The sequence below is a fragment of the Odocoileus virginianus genome, chromosome 12, assembly GCF_023699985.2.
Source record: "Odocoileus virginianus isolate 20LAN1187 ecotype Illinois chromosome 12, Ovbor_1.2, whole genome shotgun sequence".
In the NCBI taxonomy this organism is placed as follows: domain Eukaryota; kingdom Metazoa; phylum Chordata; class Mammalia; order Artiodactyla; family Cervidae; genus Odocoileus; species Odocoileus virginianus.
The window spans coordinates 4,026,342-4,046,021 of NC_069685.1; positions in this window are offsets into that span (position 1 = coordinate 4,026,342).

Sequence of the window (19,680 nt, forward strand, 5' to 3'; positions counted from 1 at the left end):
CCTCCCCGTCCATCACCAACTCCCGGAGCTTACTCAAACTCATGCCCATCGAGTCGGTGATACCATCCAGCCATCTCATCCTCTGTCGTCCCCTTCTCCTCCTGCCCCCAATCCCTCCCATCATTAGGGTCTTTTCCAATGAGTCAACTCTTTGCATCAGGTGGCCAAAGTATTGGAGTTTCAGCTTTAGCATCAGTCCTTCCAATGAACACCCAGGACTGATCTCCTTTAGGATGGACTGGTTGGATCTCCTTGCAGTCTAAGGGACTCTCAAAAGTCTTTTCCAACACCACAGTTCAAAAGCAGCAATTGTTCAGCACTCATCTTTCTTCACAGTCCAACTCTCACATCCATACATGACCACTGGAAAAACCATAGCCTTGACTAGACGGACCTTTGTTGGCAAAGTAACATCTCTGCTTTTTAACATGCTATCTAGGTTGGTCATAACTTTCCTTCCAAGGAGTAAGCGTCCCTTAATTTCATGGCTGCAGTCACCATCTGCAGTGATTTTGGAGCCCAAAAAAATAAAGTCTGACACTGTTTCCACTGTCTCCCCATCTATTTCCCATGAAGTGATTGGACCAGATGCCATGATCTTAGTTTTCTGAATATTGAGCTTTAAGCCAACGTTTTCACTCTCCTCTTTCACTTTCATCAAGAGGCTCTTTAGTTCCTCTTCACTTTCTGCCGTAAGGACAGGAGTTTCTAGTTATTGACTCTCTTCCCCTGTTTCACTCCGACGTGAAACTTACCATCCCCGACGTCTGGTAGTCACCGATTTTCCTGTCCATTCTTCAACTTTTTTTTTTTTTAACATTTAAAAAACTTATTTATTTACTTGGCTGTGTTGGGCCTTAGCTGTGGCTGCGGGATCCTGGTTGCGTCGTGCAGGGTCTTCTGTTGCGGCTCAAGGAGGCGGCGGTTGCGGTGCGCGGCCTCAGCTGTTCCGAGGCATGTGGGGTTTTAGCTCTCCAACAGGGATCAAACTCCCATGCTTAGGATTGCAAGGCAGATTCTTCGCCACTGGGCCACTGGGAAGTCCCGTTCTTCAACACCTCCTTCTTTGACTCCTCTCGCTCACTGAGAAGTCCCTCAGTAGTGGCTGCCGCAGTCTGCGACCCTCAGACTTTGTCACTGTCCTGCTCCAGGCCTGCGCTGCGCTGCGCCTTCAATGCTCCTGCGTTCCGCCCAGCGTGTCTTCCTTCGGTTGCCTCTGGAAACCGCTGGGACGGCTTGTCATCACGACGTCTTCAGACGTTTCAAGACAGTTAGTGTGGAGGGTCCTGCGGACTCGCTGCTTGGGCTCCTGGCACGGGGCTTGGAGCAGAGGCGTTTGGGGGCTGTGCACGTTGCACAGGGGTGAGCAGATTCCACACAAGAGCCGCCTTACTGGTCCACACAGCACTCAGCTCCCAGAGCCACATCCCGGAACCTGCAAGGGCCCATCACCTGTCACAGAGCAGGAGGTAAAGAACTCTGGGGAAATGCTGGTCCATTTCCACTCACTTGACCTGCTGTTTAGGTGTCTGTATCACAGGGAGCAAGGTAGTGAGCTTTACAAAGCGGGCAGGGAATCTCCAGGCTCACTGTTTCTCCTTTCCCTCCAAGCAAAGGTTCTGGGCTCCCCATCCCGTCACATGCTTCTGACTCCCACCCCCGATCATGTCTCTGCGCCCAACTTCCCTTCTGAGCATCGTATTACTGACCACAAACCCACGGCTGTCCCTGGAAATGTGCAGGCTCCTCAGACTCCAAGTATTCAGGATCGAATGAGTACTCTCTCCTTCCCTTGCTGCTTCTCTTCTTCGATTACGTCTCTTGGTTTTTCGCTCAGTGTTGAACTAAACTAGAAACTCGATGTCATTTTCAACTCTTTCTATTCTCTTAATACTAGTTGTAGTGCTACTCTGACTTTTCCCATAAATGCCTGGCCCTCTCTTCCCCACTCACAAAAAGGCTGATGCGTGTTACCTGAAATGCCCATCTTGATGTTGCCACCAGGATCCCTCTAAGGCACGGACTCGATCATGTCCCTGCTTTAAAATTTTGAATGGGTTCCTCCTGCCTATGCGATCATGTCCACCTTCTTAGCAGAGGCTGCGAGGCTGTCCTCTCTGAAGCCTGGCCACACTTCAGCATTTCCTTACTCCTTCCCCTCCCCTACTCACCCCAAGTTTGCATTTCCGGGCTCACTGAATTTCCCAATTCTGTGTTTTTCTCTGTTGCATTCTCTTCACACAGAGTAACTGAGCCCTTTCTTTCTTTCTTTTTTTGGCTGCACCATATGCAGCACGTGGGATCTTAGTTCCCCAACCAGGGATTGAACCCATGCCCTCTGCCATGGAAGGGTGGATTCTCAACCACTGGACTGCCAGGGAAGTCCCATCTACTCATCTTTCAAGCGAAATGATGAAAATCTGTTCTTTCAAAAATAAATATAGCAATGATCACCCTATGCCTCGTAGTGTATGAAGCTACACCCTAAAATGTGTCACAGGCACCCGTGCCCTCAAGGAGCAGTGGAGTGGTGGAGCCAGATGGATGGACAGTGGATTTTGCAGCACACAAAATGACCAGTGCTGGCGGGCTCTGTCCGCGTCACCTGGGGGTGTCTTATTCTCCACTCTCTCAGGAGGGCTGGCACCTCCCCTGTCCATACAGGCAGAGCTCCTCACCATCTCCTCTGTTCACCTCAAGTATACTTGATCATCCCTTATTTTACTGGTCTTTGGACCCCTAGCCCCGGTACATCTTCTGCATGTGTTTCAGAACCCGTGGCAGCATCCTCAGGAATACTGATCAGAGCCCTCCATGTCCTCCACTAGACTCGATCCAAATGGCAGCAAGCATCGGGGATGGCAGCCTCAGACCTCCCCTCCTAGCGTCCTCCGATAGGTCTAGAATGAATGTCACTCCTCTAGCAAACTTTCTAAATCTTTTTTAAACTGCTGACCCATTTTTATCATGTCTTTCCCCTACAGAATCTATAGTGGCTTCTGTGGCTGAGAACGGGACTATAACCCGGTTACCAAGTCACTGATTCCTTCCACCCTGATGGTGGGGAGAGGAGAACGTTGCCCAGAACTGGCGCAGAAGGGCTCAGGTTCATCCCGTTGGTTATGCTCACTGAGGTTAACAGTGCCTCTTCTGAGACACAAAGGTGTCTATCTGGTGTTCAGACTTAGAGCACAGTATTTCAGCCAAGTAATTTCCAACACGTATTGTTTTGCAGCACTTGGGGACCACGGCTTACGTATGTTGTAGGGAAGGTGATCGGATGCTTTTCCAGTTCTGAGGAACTGGAATCTTGACTCGAAGGGCATAGCTCAGACAAAGTGTAGTCTGAAGAATATACTTGTTCTGGGTGTGGATGTGTTGGTGCGAAGGGCCAGGGCACTTGGAGGACACTGAACAGTTAGGACTGTTCCCATGGAGGGTGACAAGCATGGAAAGTTCAGGAAAAAGAGAACTAATTCATTAATTCTTTCTCTCTCTTTAATTATTTAATTCTTATTTAGGATTCTGACGGTATACATTCTTTGCAAACCAATTGTAAGTCTTTTGGGGTGGTCACAACCTAGAGGATACAAGTCAAATTCAAACTCATTCAGAACTTCCTCTTCCCCACTTGAACCACATCCTCACCTTAGGTCCCAAGTTACCTGCACTCTAACTTGCCATACCTGCCCTTACTTTTGCTTTTGGACTGTTGTGCTTACCCAGGCCTAGAATGTTACCTAAGACCTACCACCTCTCATTCATTTACTCAGTCAACAAATATTCACCGAAGATCCAGGTTTGTGGGATGACGCTGGGAGGGGCCACGAGCACCCGTGTGCATCAAGCAGGTCTCCACGGCAAACTTGCTCCTGTTTGGGTGCTTTTTCCTCCATTAAAGTTTTATTAATAGTCCAGCCAATGTTTCTTTCTATTTTTTTAAAGATTTTTTTTTCATGCAGACCATTTTTGAAGTCTTTATTGAATTTGTTATTGCTTCTGTTTTTATGTTCTGTTTTTTGGCCATGAGGCATGTGGGATTTAAGCTCTTTGACCAGGGATCGAAACTGTACCTCTGCATTGGAAGGTGAAGTCCCAACCCCTGGATTGCCAGGGAAATCCCTGAGGCAATATTTTCTGAACCAAAAAGCAAGTAACATACCTGCCATGAGGTATGATGATGGATCAGGATATATGAAATCCAGTCTGCTCTGGAAAGTGTAGGGCTTCCAAGGTGGTGCTAGTGGTGAAGAACCAGCCTGCCAAAGCAGGAGACCTAAGAGACATGAGTTTGATCCCTGGGTCGGGAAGATCCTCTGAAGGAGGGCATGGCAACCCACTCCAGTATTCTTGCCTGGAGAATCCCATGGACAGAGGAGCCTGGCAGACTACGGTCCATGGGGTCACAGAGTCAGACACGACTGAAACAGGCACACACGCTGCTCTGGAAAGCATAAGTAGCATGCCCCTCTCTGCACAGACAGACTGTCTCCACTGTAAGGAGCGAAGGAAAGAAACATTTTTCTATTAGTAGACAAAGAAATGGAAGTTTCTTCGCTTGGGGGACAGCGGGTTTAGGATAAACTTAATCATGATCTTTAGTGGACCACAGAGGAGCAATGGACCATTAGGAAAAAGACAGTCTTCTAGCCACTCCATTTTAGAATCTCTGTTTTTAGAAAGGGATGATGGCGATGGTTCAGTCGCTTAGCCGTGTACGACTATACAGTCCATGTGACCCCACGGACGGTAGCCCACCAGACTCCTCCGTCCATGGGATTTTCCAGGCAAGGATACTGGAGTGGGTGCCTTTCTTTCTCCAGGGGATCTTCCCGACCCAGAGATCGAACCCAGGTCTCCCACATTGCAGGTGGTTTCTTGCATTTCAGGTAGATTCTTTATCAACTGAGGCACCAGGGAAGCCCCAAAAAGGAGTGATAGGAAGCTCATAATTTTGTGAAGTTGAAAAATGAAAGGTCCCTGAATACTATGTGCAGAGTGTGATTTAAACAAAATAGGAAGGAGCCTCTGCATTCAGAGGAGTAAAGGATTTTTAAAATAGCCATCAAAGGTACTTAAATCCTCTGAACTGTGCCCCTAAAAATGGTCAAAATGGTAAATTTATGTTACATATATTTTAAACACACACACACACACACACAAATATCCATGAAAGGCTACAGCTAACACATTTCCAATTGTTAAGTATGTCCCTTTTAGGAAAACTATTTCATAGTAACCAAAATATACCCTGGTAGCTTAGTTGTTAAAGAATCCACCTTTAATGCAGGAGATCCCGGTTTGATTCCTGGGTGGGGAAGATCCACTGGAGAAGGGAATGGCTACCCATTCCAGTATTCTTGGGCTTCCCTTGTGGCTCAGCTGGTAAAGAATCCACCTGCAATGTGGGAGACCTGGGTTTGATCACTGGGTTGGGAAGAGCCCCTAGAGAAGGGAACGGCTACCCACTCCAGTATTCTGGCCTGGAGAATTCCGTGGACTGTATAGTCCATGGGGTCACAAAGAGTTGGACACGACTGAGTGACTTTCACTTCACTTTAAAATATATCAACTCCCCAATATTTCTAAGGCTCATATAATATCCTCAGTTTTCCTGCAAAAGCAGAGTACTCTTAAAAGGAGAAACACAAACTGTTAGCACATAGCCTTCTGGCTTGAATCCTGATGCAGAATGATTGGATATCATGGTCAAAGCATTGTCTCTTTAACTTCGTCTGTGCAGAATTACAGTCAAGGCTGGGGAAGAGAACACCTGTGAGGTTGGCTGGGTTGGACAATATTTTTACATCAGATAAAAACATCTAAGAACTGAGTGGAGAAATATGCATTCTTGGGCGCTCTTCATTCTTGACTTTTCCCCTTCCAGATCTTCTGTCCTCCACTCCTGCAGTCAGAACTCCCTTCCACTTTGTTCATGGAACAATCAGGAGCCTGACTTGTAAACTGAAACTACAGTGGTTACACCATTTTTTCTCCCAGCTGTCTTGACAAGAACACTGACTTTCTTGTCCTGCTTGAAAGTAGAAATCTTTTCTAGTTTCAACCTTCCAGAAAATGATGTCAGATTAAAACAGCTCAGGATGAGACTTCCCTGATGGTCCAGTGGTTAAGACTCCGAGCTTCTCATGCAGGAGGCATGGGTTTGATCCCTGGTTGGAGAGCTAAGATCCTGCAGGCCTGCCACCTCAGTAGGGTGAAAGAAGAACAAAAAGACTTAAAAATAGAAAAATAAAATCTATGAAAACAAAAAACAAGACAAAACAAAAAACCCAACTCAGGATGGCTTGTAAGAAACACAAAAGTGTTCCCTCAAAAGAAAATCTTATCTAAATCTTTAAGAATCTATTTAAATGGATATATCTGTATATCTAAAAATCTTTAAAAGATCAAAAAACTCGTGTCTCCCCTCCCCCTTTTGTAGACCTTTGAGTTATTTCCATGGGTACTGTGTCTATGCCTTGATTGCTGTAAATGCTCCTGTTTTTTTAGACTCCTGCTCTGGGTGTGATGAGATGGGCCTGTGGGTTACTGACAAGCCCTGCCTCATTTCACAACAGAGACTCCAGAGTCCACTGAATTTGGGAGATGCTTTTCAGAGCCAGCTGGTCATTTCAAAACACAAAGTTGGACTCAGCTTGCCATTACTGCAGGCGCCCTACCTACAGTGACTTAAAAAAGAAGGACTTTTTGATTTGGAAGGAATAAGGTCAAAAGCCACTTCAAAAGCATCTTTAGAGCTGGTAGTTCAGTTCAGTTCAGTTGCTCGGTCATGTCTGACTCTTTGCGACCCCATGGACTGCAGCATGCCAGGCTGCTCTGTTCATCACCAATTCCCGAAGCTTGCTCAAACTCACGTCCATCGAGTCAGTGATGTCATCCAACCATCTCATCCTCTGTCATCCCCCTTCTCTTCCTGCCTTCAATCTTTCCCAGCATCAGGGTCTTTTCTAATGCGTCAGTTCTTCACAGTTTTTAGAGCTCGTAAGGCGAGTCTTATTTCAGTAAAAGGCATAAACTTTTGAAATTAAGGTTAGAGCTGAGAGGAGAAAAGTCACAAATTTCTTTAATTCATTTGCTTGAAAAACCAGAACCCAGCTCAAAAATGAAAGTGTCCAAAACTTGGGTCCAAGAAAGGTATTCCTGCGTCAGGAATTCTACCTGAAAGGTCAGAAGCATGACTTGTCCTTTTTTTGCCCCCGTGAGTCTTACTCTTACAGGGGCTCAGGGGTAAAGAGAGAAGCGGTGAGACAGGAGTCAGGGGACTGAGGCTCAGGCTCAGCGCTCAGTCCCATCCACTGGTGGAGGCCTCTCGTCTGGGAGAGTACAAAGAACCTATCCCAGGAACGAAGAGCCCTTGGACAAGACCTTTAAAGTCCAGCCTCTTTTGCAACCAAATAAATGCTTTAAAATGTGTTTGCTGCTGCAGCAGTTTTAAAAAAGTGATATACATGTCACTTTTTTTTTTTTAAAGAAAAGAAGACTTTGCATCATGACTCCCACTTGAAACACATAGGTCCATTCAGCTTTAAACCGGCGGGCAATTCTGATACACCCTGCACCATGGACAGTGAGTGCTCAGCCACACGGCTGTGTCCGACTCTTGCAGACCCTGGGGACGAGCCCGCCAGGCTGCTCTGTCCCTGCGATTTTCCAGGCACGAATACTGGACTGGGTTGCCATGCCCTTCTCCAAGCATGTACAGTATGCTAAATTAAACAAGCCAGTCACAAAAGAATGCTGATCCCACTTAGGTGAAGGACCTAGAAGAGTCAATTCATAGGATGTATTCAATAGAATTGTGAGGTTGCCAGGGGCTGGGGAAGCGAGAATGTGAGTTATTGTTTAATAGGTACAGATTCTCAGTTTGGGAAAATAAAAATATTCTGGACATGGATGGTGGTGATGGTGGCACAATAATGAGAAGGTACTTAATAGTACCAAGCTCTACACTTAAAAATAGTTAAATGGTAAATTTGATGTTGTATCTGGTTCGCCACAATGTAAAACATTAAGTGTAGGCCCTCCTCTGGTAACAGGTATCTTTTCTAGTTATTTTAAGGTGGTGTTATCTACATCTGGTTCCCAAAACATACTGCCAGGCTGGTAAATTTAGTTTATCTCTTAGAAAATACTTCTCTGGTGGTTCAGTGGAAGAGAATCTGCCTGTTAGTGCAGGAGACACAGGTTCGATTCCTGCCTCAGGGATGCCACATGCCTCAGAGCAACGAGGCCACAACTGCCGCGCCCATGGGCTGCAACTACTGAAGCCCGTGCTCCCCAGGGCCTGTGCTCTGCGACGAGAGAAGCCGCCGCGATGAGAAGTGCCGCAACCGTAAAGAACAGCCCTGCCCCACCCCACCAGAGAGAGCCTGAGCATCTGCCAAGACCCAGCCTGGCCAGAAGTAAATAAATAAATACAATTACTCAAAACTGTATGTTTGAATGTTGCCAAGAGAGATCTTAAGAGTTCCCACCACAAGAAAAAAAATGTTTAACTATGTGAGGTGACCGATGTGAACAAGTCTTTTTGTGGCTATCAATTCACAAAATATACAAATATCCAATCATTCTGTTGTACACCTTAAATGTATAGAATGTTATATATCAATCATACCTGAATAAAACTGGAAAACGGGTCTGCTTGTTAAATTCTTGTGATGTATTTAAGGGCTCAGTTAGGTTTCAACATAGCATATGAATAAAGAAATGTTACATTAATGGTTTATTAGGAACTCAACCCACTCCAGTGTTCCTGCCTGGAGAATCCCGGGGCCGGGGGAGCCTGGTGGGCTGCTGTCTGTGGGGTCACACAGAGTCGGACACGACTGAAGCGACTTAGCAGCAGCAGCAGCATCAGATCTGAATGAATCGTGCTCATAAATTTGGTTCAGCTCTTAGGAAATCTGTTTTGAATGGCAACTGGGCACTTGGTGACTCTCAGATCGCACTTACTGTCTGCCCGCAGCGGGGAAGGTACACCGCTCTTTTCACAATTAGCCTTGAGCAAGAGTTGATGAAACCCTTGATAAAATACCTTCTTGGAAGACGCTGCTTTCCTCCTACTTTCCCACCCTTCTTTCCCTATTTCCTTCCCACGTGAACGCCACACAAAAAATTACAGTTTGTAATTCTTTTTCCTTCCTTCCTTTTTTTTTTTTTTTTAAAGTATTAGCGTCAGTGTTGGATGAGAACGTCATTCCTTTCTAAATGTCTATGTTCCGGTCTGGGACCACGTCTGATTCCTCCCCAGTCTAGGCAGTGACCTTTTAAAGAGCTGGCAGATCATCCATCATCAAATCAGAGTCTAAGGTGCAAAGGACACTTCCTGGGTGTCTTTCCCCCAGTGTGGTTGCTTCTTCGGGGGAGGTGGGCGGGGAGCGAGCTGGGAAATGAAGCCCTCTGGTCCCTGAGTTCCTCTTTCTATTTCTGCAGTTTTCACTTCCCTTCCCATCAGAAACCCCCTGGGGGTGGTAGCACTCTCTCCTCTCCCTTCCCCGTCATTTCCCTTTCTTGTCTTCCTCGACACCTCTTCTGGGCTGGTCCCTGAAGCCCCGCTGCAGCTGCTTTCTCTGTCTTTACACCTTGAGTTCCATTTCCCCCAAGGTACTATAGCGGTTGCTATAGTAAACTCAACTCCACTTCCAAGACCTGCTTCACAAGTGCAATCCCAGCGGGACATTCCCAGCACTTTGCGCTGCAGATACTGGGGAAGAGTCCTTCCTGCCTTCTGGCTGCTCTCACTGGCTGGCCTACACCAGCCGCCTGGGGTGCAAGGAAGGTAGCTTGTGAGTAGGTCCCTAATGCCCCCTGGAGAGTCAGAGAGAGATTTTAGGGAAGTCTTTACCTCCTGCTGTTTCTGGGAGCCACAGGTCCCCATTTGACTGTAGCAGTGTCTTTTGGAAAAATAAAAATGAAATAATACATTGGGCATGCTGCCTCTGAGGGCTTCCCTGGCGGCTCAGATGGTAAAGAATCCACCTGCAATGCAGGAGACCCAGGTTCCATTCCTGTGCCAGGAAGATCCCCTGGAAAAGGGAATGGCTACCCATTTCCTGCCTGGAGAACCCCACAGACAGAAGAGGCAGGCGGGCTACAGTCCACGGGGTCGCAGAGAGTCGGACTCTAGTGACTTTCACTCCTGTCACACACGCAAGCTGCCTCTGAAGCGTAAAGTCTCATAAGGGCCTTTGCCACCGGGCAGAAACTCCAATACCGTACAAGCATCTAAATTCCATCTCGGCTGACTCTGTTTAAAAGATTCCTACTTGAAAACTCTTCGTGCGTCTTTTCATTCTACCGGGCTAGCTTGATTAAGCCCCGCCCATCCATGTACTGCTATTCTGGGATGTGTACAATTGCCTAGCCATGCTCAACTGGTTTATTTCTGCACTTTATACCAAAAAAAAAAGAGTCTGCCCTGCCCGTGGTAGTGGTTATATTACATATCAGTCCACAAAGGCCTTTTTGCAAGAATATAATTTTATGTTCTACCTCAGTTTCTTTTCCATTTCCCACCCTGTCCTGCAGTGTGGCAGAGATGATCTCTGCCCTTCCTGGGGTCTCCTGGCCCTGATCCCGAGACTGTGCCACAGCCCCGGGGTCTCACCGGGCGCCGGGAGGGCAGCGGGCCCCCTGCACACAGAAGCTCCGTGCACAGCGCCCTTCGCCCCAGCCCGGCAGCTCTCAGCTGCTGCGGTGCGGTGGGGCTCCTCGCCCATCGACACCCTTCTTCCCTTAGGAGTGCGGCCCCAGCTTTCCCCTTCTTTCCTCTTCTTCCTAGCCGGCAGGAATTTCTAGTAACAGGTAAGTCTTCCCTTTGTGTTTCTGGCCAAGGTGCTTTCACTGCACCCTCTAATCCTCCTCCCCTTGCCTTCAAACCAAGTTTCCTCTAACTAGGAATCCACGCCCTTCTCTAGGGCTCAAGCCTTTGGGGAAAGAAAAAAGCACAACAAAGCCAGTATTTCTGCTTTCCAGCATGGCCCCCCAAATGGCAAGTAGGAGGCCACAGCTGAACAGTAAAGGGAACCCCAACTCTCATTTCAAGTCACACTTTCAGCAGGAGATTCTGAACATGAGCATGAAGGATAGTTATGAAGGATTTTAATTTTATTCATTTACTTAGGAGTGATTAAAAATATATATTGAAGGGCTACTAGGAGCACAAATCTCTAGGCATACAAAAAGGTATTCTCGGTTTCCAATGCACGCTCAGCTGTGTCCCACTCTTTGCAGGCCCAGGGACTGGAGCCCTCCAGGCAAGAATACTGGAGTGGGTTGCCATTTGCTTCTCCAGGGGATCTTCCTGACTCAGGGACTGAACCCGAGTCTCCTGTGTATTCTGCACTGCAGGTGGATTCTTTACACAAAAATGTATAATCACTCCCAATTTCCAGGAGTTTATTCTTTTTTATATCAGTTTTTTAAACTGAAGTATAGTTGGTTTACAGTGTTGTGTTAATCTCTGCTCTCAGGGTCTTCCCTGGTGGTGCAGTGGCCACAATGCAAGGGGCCTGGGGCTCGATCCCGGTCAGGGAACCAGACGCCATGTGCCACAGCTAGCAGACACAAGCCACAATTAAAGACCCTTCACGCCGCCACGAAGATGGGAGATCCCTGTGCCTCGACTGAGACTCAGCTCAGCCAAATGAGAAAAAATCTACTGCACAGAAAAGTGGTTCAGTTACACACACATACATTCTTTTCTTAATTATATATTCTCTTCTATTATGGTTTATCATAGGATATTGAGTATAGCTTTCTGTGTTATACGTAGGACTTTGCTGTTTATTCATTTTGTATATAAAAGCTTACATGTCCCCAATCAAGAATTTTTAGGTCTCCAATTAAAGAATACCCTTCTCTCCGAAGTTGTTGTCATCTTTATATAAACATGTGTGCATACAGGAAAAAGATGCACGTCTCGAAAATTAGTTTATGAGCTATTCAAACTCTCTTTTCTGGAGAAAATTAGTAAGGCGTTTCTAGGTTTTTGAACAATATTCCCCCTATACTTTAAGATGGCTGAACAGGCCCACATGTCTGGCTTGCTACTAATTTTTATAACCAAGAAAGTGAAAAGTAATCACAGACAACTCATAGGGTACAGAAACCTATTTGCACTCGGTGAACGTCTAGGAGAATCATCCTTCTTCCATCCTAAACATCCTTCCAAACTCGGCATCAATCAGCAAACCTTTAGTTACGGTGCAGGGCTGTGGCCACGACGCTTTCCCCATTTCATTTAATGATTGATTCAGTTTCCATACAAGCAGCTACCTCAGGAACACTTTAAAATAATTTCATTTTCAGGATATTATGGACATTTGTATATGAACCTACAGTTTACAGAATACTCTGGATCTATCATTTTTTGGCTCCTCATAATCACTGTGCGTAGTTGTGGGTTTTTTTGAAGGACTTTTAAAATAGCATCTGCAGCTGACATTTGCCTACAGGTAAGTGCTGAGGACGGGCTTCCTTAATGAGGGGATTCCCAGGCAGCTCTCTGGGGATGTACAGAAGATGCCTGCCTTCAACATATTAGAATAACCACAACTCCTCCCATTTTTGTCATTTTTGTGGAAATCTGTGAATAGCTTTACTTTGAATATACTACATACTGAAATACTCAAGTGGTTCTGAAAGTGTACTAAGAAAAGGGTTATAAATTAAGATCAGTGGGAAAAAGAAAGAGCTTTAATTTATACAAGCATGTGTGCATGTTAAGTTGCTTCAGTCGTGTCCAACTCTTTGCGACTCCATGGACTGTCGCCCTCCAGGCTCCTCTGTCCATGGGATTCTCCAGGCGAGAATACTGGAGTGGGTTGCCATGCCCTCCTCCAGGGATCTTCCTGACCCAGGGATCAAACCCGCATCTCTTATGTCTCTTGCATTGGCAGGCGGGTTCTTTACAACTAGTGCCACCAGGGAAACCCTAATTTATACACATACACACACACACATATATATAATTTTATATGTAATTTATATATAATTTAAATATGGGAAACCCTAGTGGCTCAGCAATAAAGAATTCACCTACAACGCAGGAGATGCTGGTTCAATCTCTGGGTCGGGCAGATCCCCTGGAGAAGGAAATGGCAACCCACACCAGTATTCTTGCCTGGAGAATCCCATGGACAGGGGAGCCTGGTGGACTATGGCACATGGGGTCACAAAGAGTTGGACATGACTTAGCAACCACACAACAACAGCAACACAGTGTAAATATATATGTTACAATCAAAATTGCAAATAACAAAAGCATTCTTGTAAGTTTTACAACCCAGGAGGTAGTCAGTCCTAGAGAGTGAGTGAGTGGGGGAGAGAGAGACAAAGCAAGAGAGAGGGAAATCTTGACTTTCTCTTAATAAGATTTCTAAATCTTGGAACTTCCTCTCCTTAGAGACAGAAAGGGTGAGAACAGAAAACGTGAGAGTTAGAGGCAATCTTTCTTACAAAAATAAACATTTACTCTCTCTCTCACACACACACACTCTCGCTAAGATGACAGGAAGAGTTCTTCATTTCTTTTTTGGTCTCCAAAATGTAAACGGCAGACTTCTTTTACTCAGCTGTAGTTGAAGGGTAAGTTGACATGGTCATTTGAGACATTACTGGAAAAGAAACTAGAAATCACCATCGAGTCCTCCCTCCATCCCTCCCCCACCCCATCCCAGCCAAGCAGTCTGCTCTGCTCATCCTGGAAGGTACGTTCACGGTTTGTGGATGTCTCTTCCTCCTCGCCCTAATCCAAGCCTCCATCGCCCTGAGCAGAATTATCACACAACCCATCTCCCGCCACCCAGCCACCCCGCACACCAGGAGCCTCCCAAACAGACCTGCTGCTGCAAAGCCCATGAATGAGGCCGTGAACTGTGGGTGGGTATGCTTCGAACTTCAACTTCTCTCATCCTTTAAAATGACTATTCTTCTGTATTCTATGATCCACATAATATGATTTAAGAATAAACTTGCCTATATTGCTGTGTGGGTTGTACCTGTTTTATTGATAGAGGTATACTATTTAAAAAGTTTGGTGGCCACTGCTCTACATGGCAGTCAGAGTGAATTTTAATCATGCAGATCAGATCTTGTTAATTCTTTAGCTTAAACTGCTCAACGGCTTCCCATCATACAGGGTCCAAAACCCGTGGCAGTTCCTACAAACCTGGAAGGACGTGCCTCGTCTCCGGCCACCCTGCAAACCTGCCCATGTCCTAGGCTTGGGGCTCTGTCCCCGCTGACTTTCTGCTCCTCCTCTGAAGGCAGGTTTATCCCCACGGGAAATCACACACGCCCTTCCCTCTGCCTCTGTGAAGCTTTGTGTGTGTATTTGCTCAGTTGTGTCTGACTCTTTGAGACCCCATGGACGGCAAACCGCCAGGCTCCTCTGTCCAGGGGATTAGGTCTCAAGTCATGTCTCTTCCCTGACAACCCCTGCCCTGCACACCATCATCTCTCCCGTATACCAAGTGTCCCTGTGTTCAACTTTCCTAGCACCCTGCATGCTCCACCATGGGACTTAGCAGGGTTGCTATTAAACATGTATAGTGTTTTGTTCGATGTCTTCCACACTAGGCCATAATCTTGATGAGAACCTCTTTTCCTCTTTAGGTAACTCCCAGCACCTAATAAGGGCACAAAAGAACAAAAGAATGAATTCAAGTAAGAACTCCTACACTCACACTTGATTCCCAAGAGTTAGAGGGCCTGGAAGGGTCCTCAGAGCATCACCTCAGGGAATCTCTGGAATTTCTGGGGTTCATCTGTCCTGCTCCAGACAACTTAATTCTGAGTCCCAATGAACCATCTGTTTCTCTATGAGGCCTTTTGAGAGGCCCCTGAACAATCCCTCCCCAGCATCCTCTGGAAAGCTTTATCATATCACTTAGGGATACGTGAAAAGAGAAAGTTGCTCACTCGTGTCCAACTCTTTGAGACCCCATGGACTATACAGTCCATGGAATTCTCCAAGCCAGCATACTAGAGTGGGTAGCCTATCCCTTCTCCAGGAGATCTTCCCGATCCAGGAATTGAACCAGGGTCTCCTGCATTGCAGGTGAAGTCTTAGCCAGCTGAGCTACCAGGGAACCAGCTCTTTTTACTGCTGTTTCTGCACCAAGATTCATTGTCTTCAGGACTTGGAGCTTATCACTTATCTCTGGAACTGGTGTAAAGGAGGCATTTCATAAGTGACTGGAGATCTCTGGTGTTACAGGTCCTTTTATTAAAAAACAAAAAGAAATGTTTCAACTTGTTTAATTTCCAGAATTCTCAAAAAGTGAAATCTATTCCTTAGACAAGGCAAATGCATTGGGAGGGGTATCTTTTTATTTTCAAAAATCTTATTGAAGTAAGGTTGATTTACAATGCTGTGTGTTAATTTCTGCTGTACCGCAAAGTGATTCAGTTACATATATATGTATTCTCTTTTGTAGTCTTTTCCATGATCATTTATCACAGGATATTGAAGAGAGTTCCCTGTGCTATAGAGTAGGACCTTGTTTATCCATCCTATATATACTATTTTGTATCTGCAAACTAGAAAGATATAGGAAGGGGAGGATATAAAATGTAGTGTTTCACACACACGGCACATTTGGAAAATGCTAGACTAAATCTAAGGAAAATCGGTAGCCCACAAGCAGGGTGACCACACAGCCAGTCTGCCTGGCACAGTCGTGACTCACAGCCGTCACCCTGGCTCCACCGGCATCAGCCGTCATGTTCCCTCTCAAGAGGGCCCTGGCTGGAATGACAGGCCATACGGTCACCCCCAGTGAGCAAGTCCCCAAATCCCATCTAGCCCTCCTGTTTGTTCTCTACGTGTCGGAGTCTCTTTCTGTTTTGTAGATATGTTGGTGTCATATTTTATATTTCACATATAGGTGATATCATATGCTATCTGTCTTTCTCTGACTTAACTTTGCTTAGTGTGATAATCTCTAGGTCCATTCATGTTGCTGCAGATGGCATCATTTCACTCTTTTTTGTGGCTAAGGAATGTTCCATTGTGTAAATATACCGTATCTTCTTTATCCATTCATCTGTGGATGGACATTTAGATTGCTCCCACGCCTTGGCTATTTTACTTATTTACTGCTGGCTGTGCAGCCTTCACTGCTTGCCTGGACTGTCTCTGGTCGGGGGCGGGGGGCTCCTTGCCTGCTGTGGTGCAGGTGGCCGCTGCGGTGGCGTCCCCCGCTGAGCGCACAGGCTCTAGGGCGCTCGGGCTTCAGAGGTTGTGGCACGTGGGCTCCGGAGTCGGGCTCGCAGGCCCTAGAGTGTAGTCTCAGTGGTTGTGGTGCTTGAGCTTGGTTGCTCTGAGGCTTGTGGAAGTTTCCCAGACCAGGGATCGAACTGGTACCCCCTGCCCTGCAGGTGGATTCTTATCTACTGCACCACCAGGGGAGTTCTTGGCTATTTTAAACAGTGAACAGAGGGGTGTGTGTACCTTCTCAAATTACAGTTTTGCCTGGGTGTATGTCCAGGAGTGGGACCGCTAGATCATATGGCTACTCTATTTTTAATTTTTTAAGGAATCTTCATACTGTTTGCCATAATGGCTGTACCAATTTCCACTCTGGGTGGAATATAAGACTTGCTTTGATATATTAAATGCTTATTTTACCCTTATTAAGATCTGGCTTTGTTGAGGGGGTGGAATAAGAGAATTAACAGTCTGTCTGGTTCTGCTTTTTTCTTCTCCCTCTCAGAGAAACTAACTTAAAAGGGAGGGTGACTCAAGGACTGAGCGTAAGCCTGGAATAAACAGAGTACATGGACGTTGCTTTTGCCACATCCATAGGACGCAAGAAAGACAAAAGGAAAGAAAAGACATTCTTGATGCTCTTTGCGGCAATTACACAACATGGAAACATTAGGTAGCTAGAAAAATGCTTTCTTGAAACTTAGAATGAATTTAAAACACAAGTAATTGTTTCTGTTTTTATGACACCAACTCATACAGATCACTTATATTCATACCTAATAGCTTGGTCCGAAACCAAACATATTTGATTCATGCAGTATCTACCGATTCTACTCACAGGAGATTCTTAATCTTGGCCCCTGAGCTGTTTAACTTTTAGGCCTGGATCCTAATAAGGGTTCAGCTTGCTCGCTTCAGTACCAAGAGCTGCGGCGGAGGAGTTACCATACAAGGGCAGGAAGGCTTCCAGGGGGGACGGGGGCGGAGGCGCGGCTCGGGCACAGTGTTATGTAACCGCAAAGGGAGTGCTGCAAAGGGAAAAGCTCCCTCTGCCTTCCTTAAAAATATTAAATGCTAAAAATGTCTCAGAGACACCTAACAAGCACATCTGAGTTGCTGGAGTTAGCAGCCCAAATATAATTAGACCCAGAAAATCAGTTCTAGCTGACGGGCTTATGGGACTGCTATTTCAGATAACTTTAGATACTTGGTGTCCCCAAGAGACAGATGTAAAAATGTATGTACAGTATGTTTCAGTATAAGAGAAATGTCATTTCCTTTTTCATTGACAATGAGTTATGAAAGTTGACCTACAGACTGTCTCCAAATGAGCTGCATTCCAGTAGCGCCTTTCTAAGTCAGTGGCTGGGCTGGAACATAGTTTCCCATGGAAACAATTTTAGATATGGTGGTTCAGATGGCCAGATATGGCCAAGAAGCCCATTAACCTAATTTTGCTACAAACTCTGACCACTATGTATGACAGACAATGCTTTTCCGTAAGAAAATGTTTCCTAACTTCTCAGCTGGGATTCCTGTAACTCACCTTCCCTGGCCGGGCAGGAGTGGGGGACGCCTTGAATGCAGATGCTGCTGGGGTGGGCGGCGGAGGCTGGGCCCGGGGCGAGGTGGGCTCCGCCACAGCAGCAGCAGGGCCCCCGAGGTGACCGTGAGGCCTGGGGAGCGAGGCCCCGGAGCCAGTGTACCTGGGAAGGAAACTGCCATCACAGTATTGGCAGTATTTTATTTTCTTTTGGCAAGAACTTCCTAAATGCTGAGAATGATACAACTACCTTTTGCTGAGCACATACTCTGCCCTAGAGCACAGTGTTCATTGCTGTGTCCACATCATTTCACTTGATTTTCCAGGCAAATTCAAGATCTTTGAGGCGAGTTACCTCATCCAGATTTAAGAAACAGGGCAGGGTGAGAGGGGGAGGAAGGGCCACAGACGGCTTGGGGAGTGGGTTGTGTGTGCTCAGTCGTGTCTGTTTGCAACCCCATGGACTGTAGCCTGCCAGGCTGCTCTGTCCATGGGACTGTCCAGCAGGAATACTGGAGTTTGTAGCCAGGCCCTCCTCCAGGGGATCTTCCCGATCCAGGGATCGAACTCACGTCTCCTGCGTCGGCAGGCAGATTCTTTACCTACTGAGCCACGCGGGAAGCATGGCAGCGCGGGGGAGTGGGGAGCGAGGCACAAACTACTGGGGCATGGTGGGCTCAGGCCTGCGGCACAGCACGGGGAACACAGTCAATACTTTGTAATAACTGTAAACGTCAAGTAACTTTCAAAAATTGTATAAAATTTTTTTAAAAAGAAAAAAACAGGGCAGGAAAGCATAGGGATATTAGTAACTTGCCTAAATTCAGAGTGAGAGTCAGTATGTGAACTCAAGCTTGTTTGATCCAAATCCATATTGTTTCCTAGGGACTTAGGGAACACTTCCGACAGCCTATTGCTCGCTTTCATTCAATGGTTTTCATTAAGACAGTAATTATCCCCCTCAGCAAGTGGACAGGATTAACTGATTCAAGAAATACTAAGAGCTTTATATGTGGATGATGCACGGATGTATGAGCTGGGAATCGAGTGAATACAGGACATCCAAACGTGAACATTATTTAGGTAACGTTACGGAGCAGATGAGCAGTGCTGCAGGAGTAGACACACATTTTTACACAGAGCAGAGGCTTACGGGAGGTTTCTGTGACTGAAGGCCTGGCAGAGAAGGCCTCGAGAAGAGGGCTGGGCCTGAGCTGCTCTCTGAAGAAACAGACTTTAGATAGAGGACATGCTTGATGAAGGGCTCAGATGAGCAAAACTTGCTTGCTAATGATTCTTTGATTAAGAGATAAGACTATCTTGATTTGTTTCATGCTGCAGCGAAGCGCAAAGTAAGACTGAAAAGTTGGGGCCAGATGGTGCAGACCTGTGGGATTTCTTTGTTGTAAGCCAACTTCCTGAACAAACAATATACAAAAATACTTGAACAGGCAATATTCAAAAATAAAATTTAAAGAAAGAAGAGGAAGAATTCCTCCCTTTCACAGAGACAACCACTAAGTCTCCTGTGCATCCTTTCCATCTGTGTGTGTGTGTGTGTGTGTGTGTGTGTGTGTGGACACAAGCAATCACAGATACATGTGCTATTTCCCCCCTTTACTTATTTTTTTGACCACATGGCAGTGAAAGCATCAAGTTCTAACCACTTGACAGTCAGGGGACTTCCTTTCCCCTTTTATTAAAAGGTAGCATATGCTCTGTAGAAAGTTTGGATAGCAGCAATTTACTTACGTACATATTTTTTCTTACTATTTCTTACTATTTTTTCTTACTATATTTCCTTATTTTAATAAGGAAATGACTGTTTCCTTATTAAAATATAATGTCGTTTCCCACTGTGGATTTATAAAACAAATACAGAGAACTGGGATCCAAAGAGGGA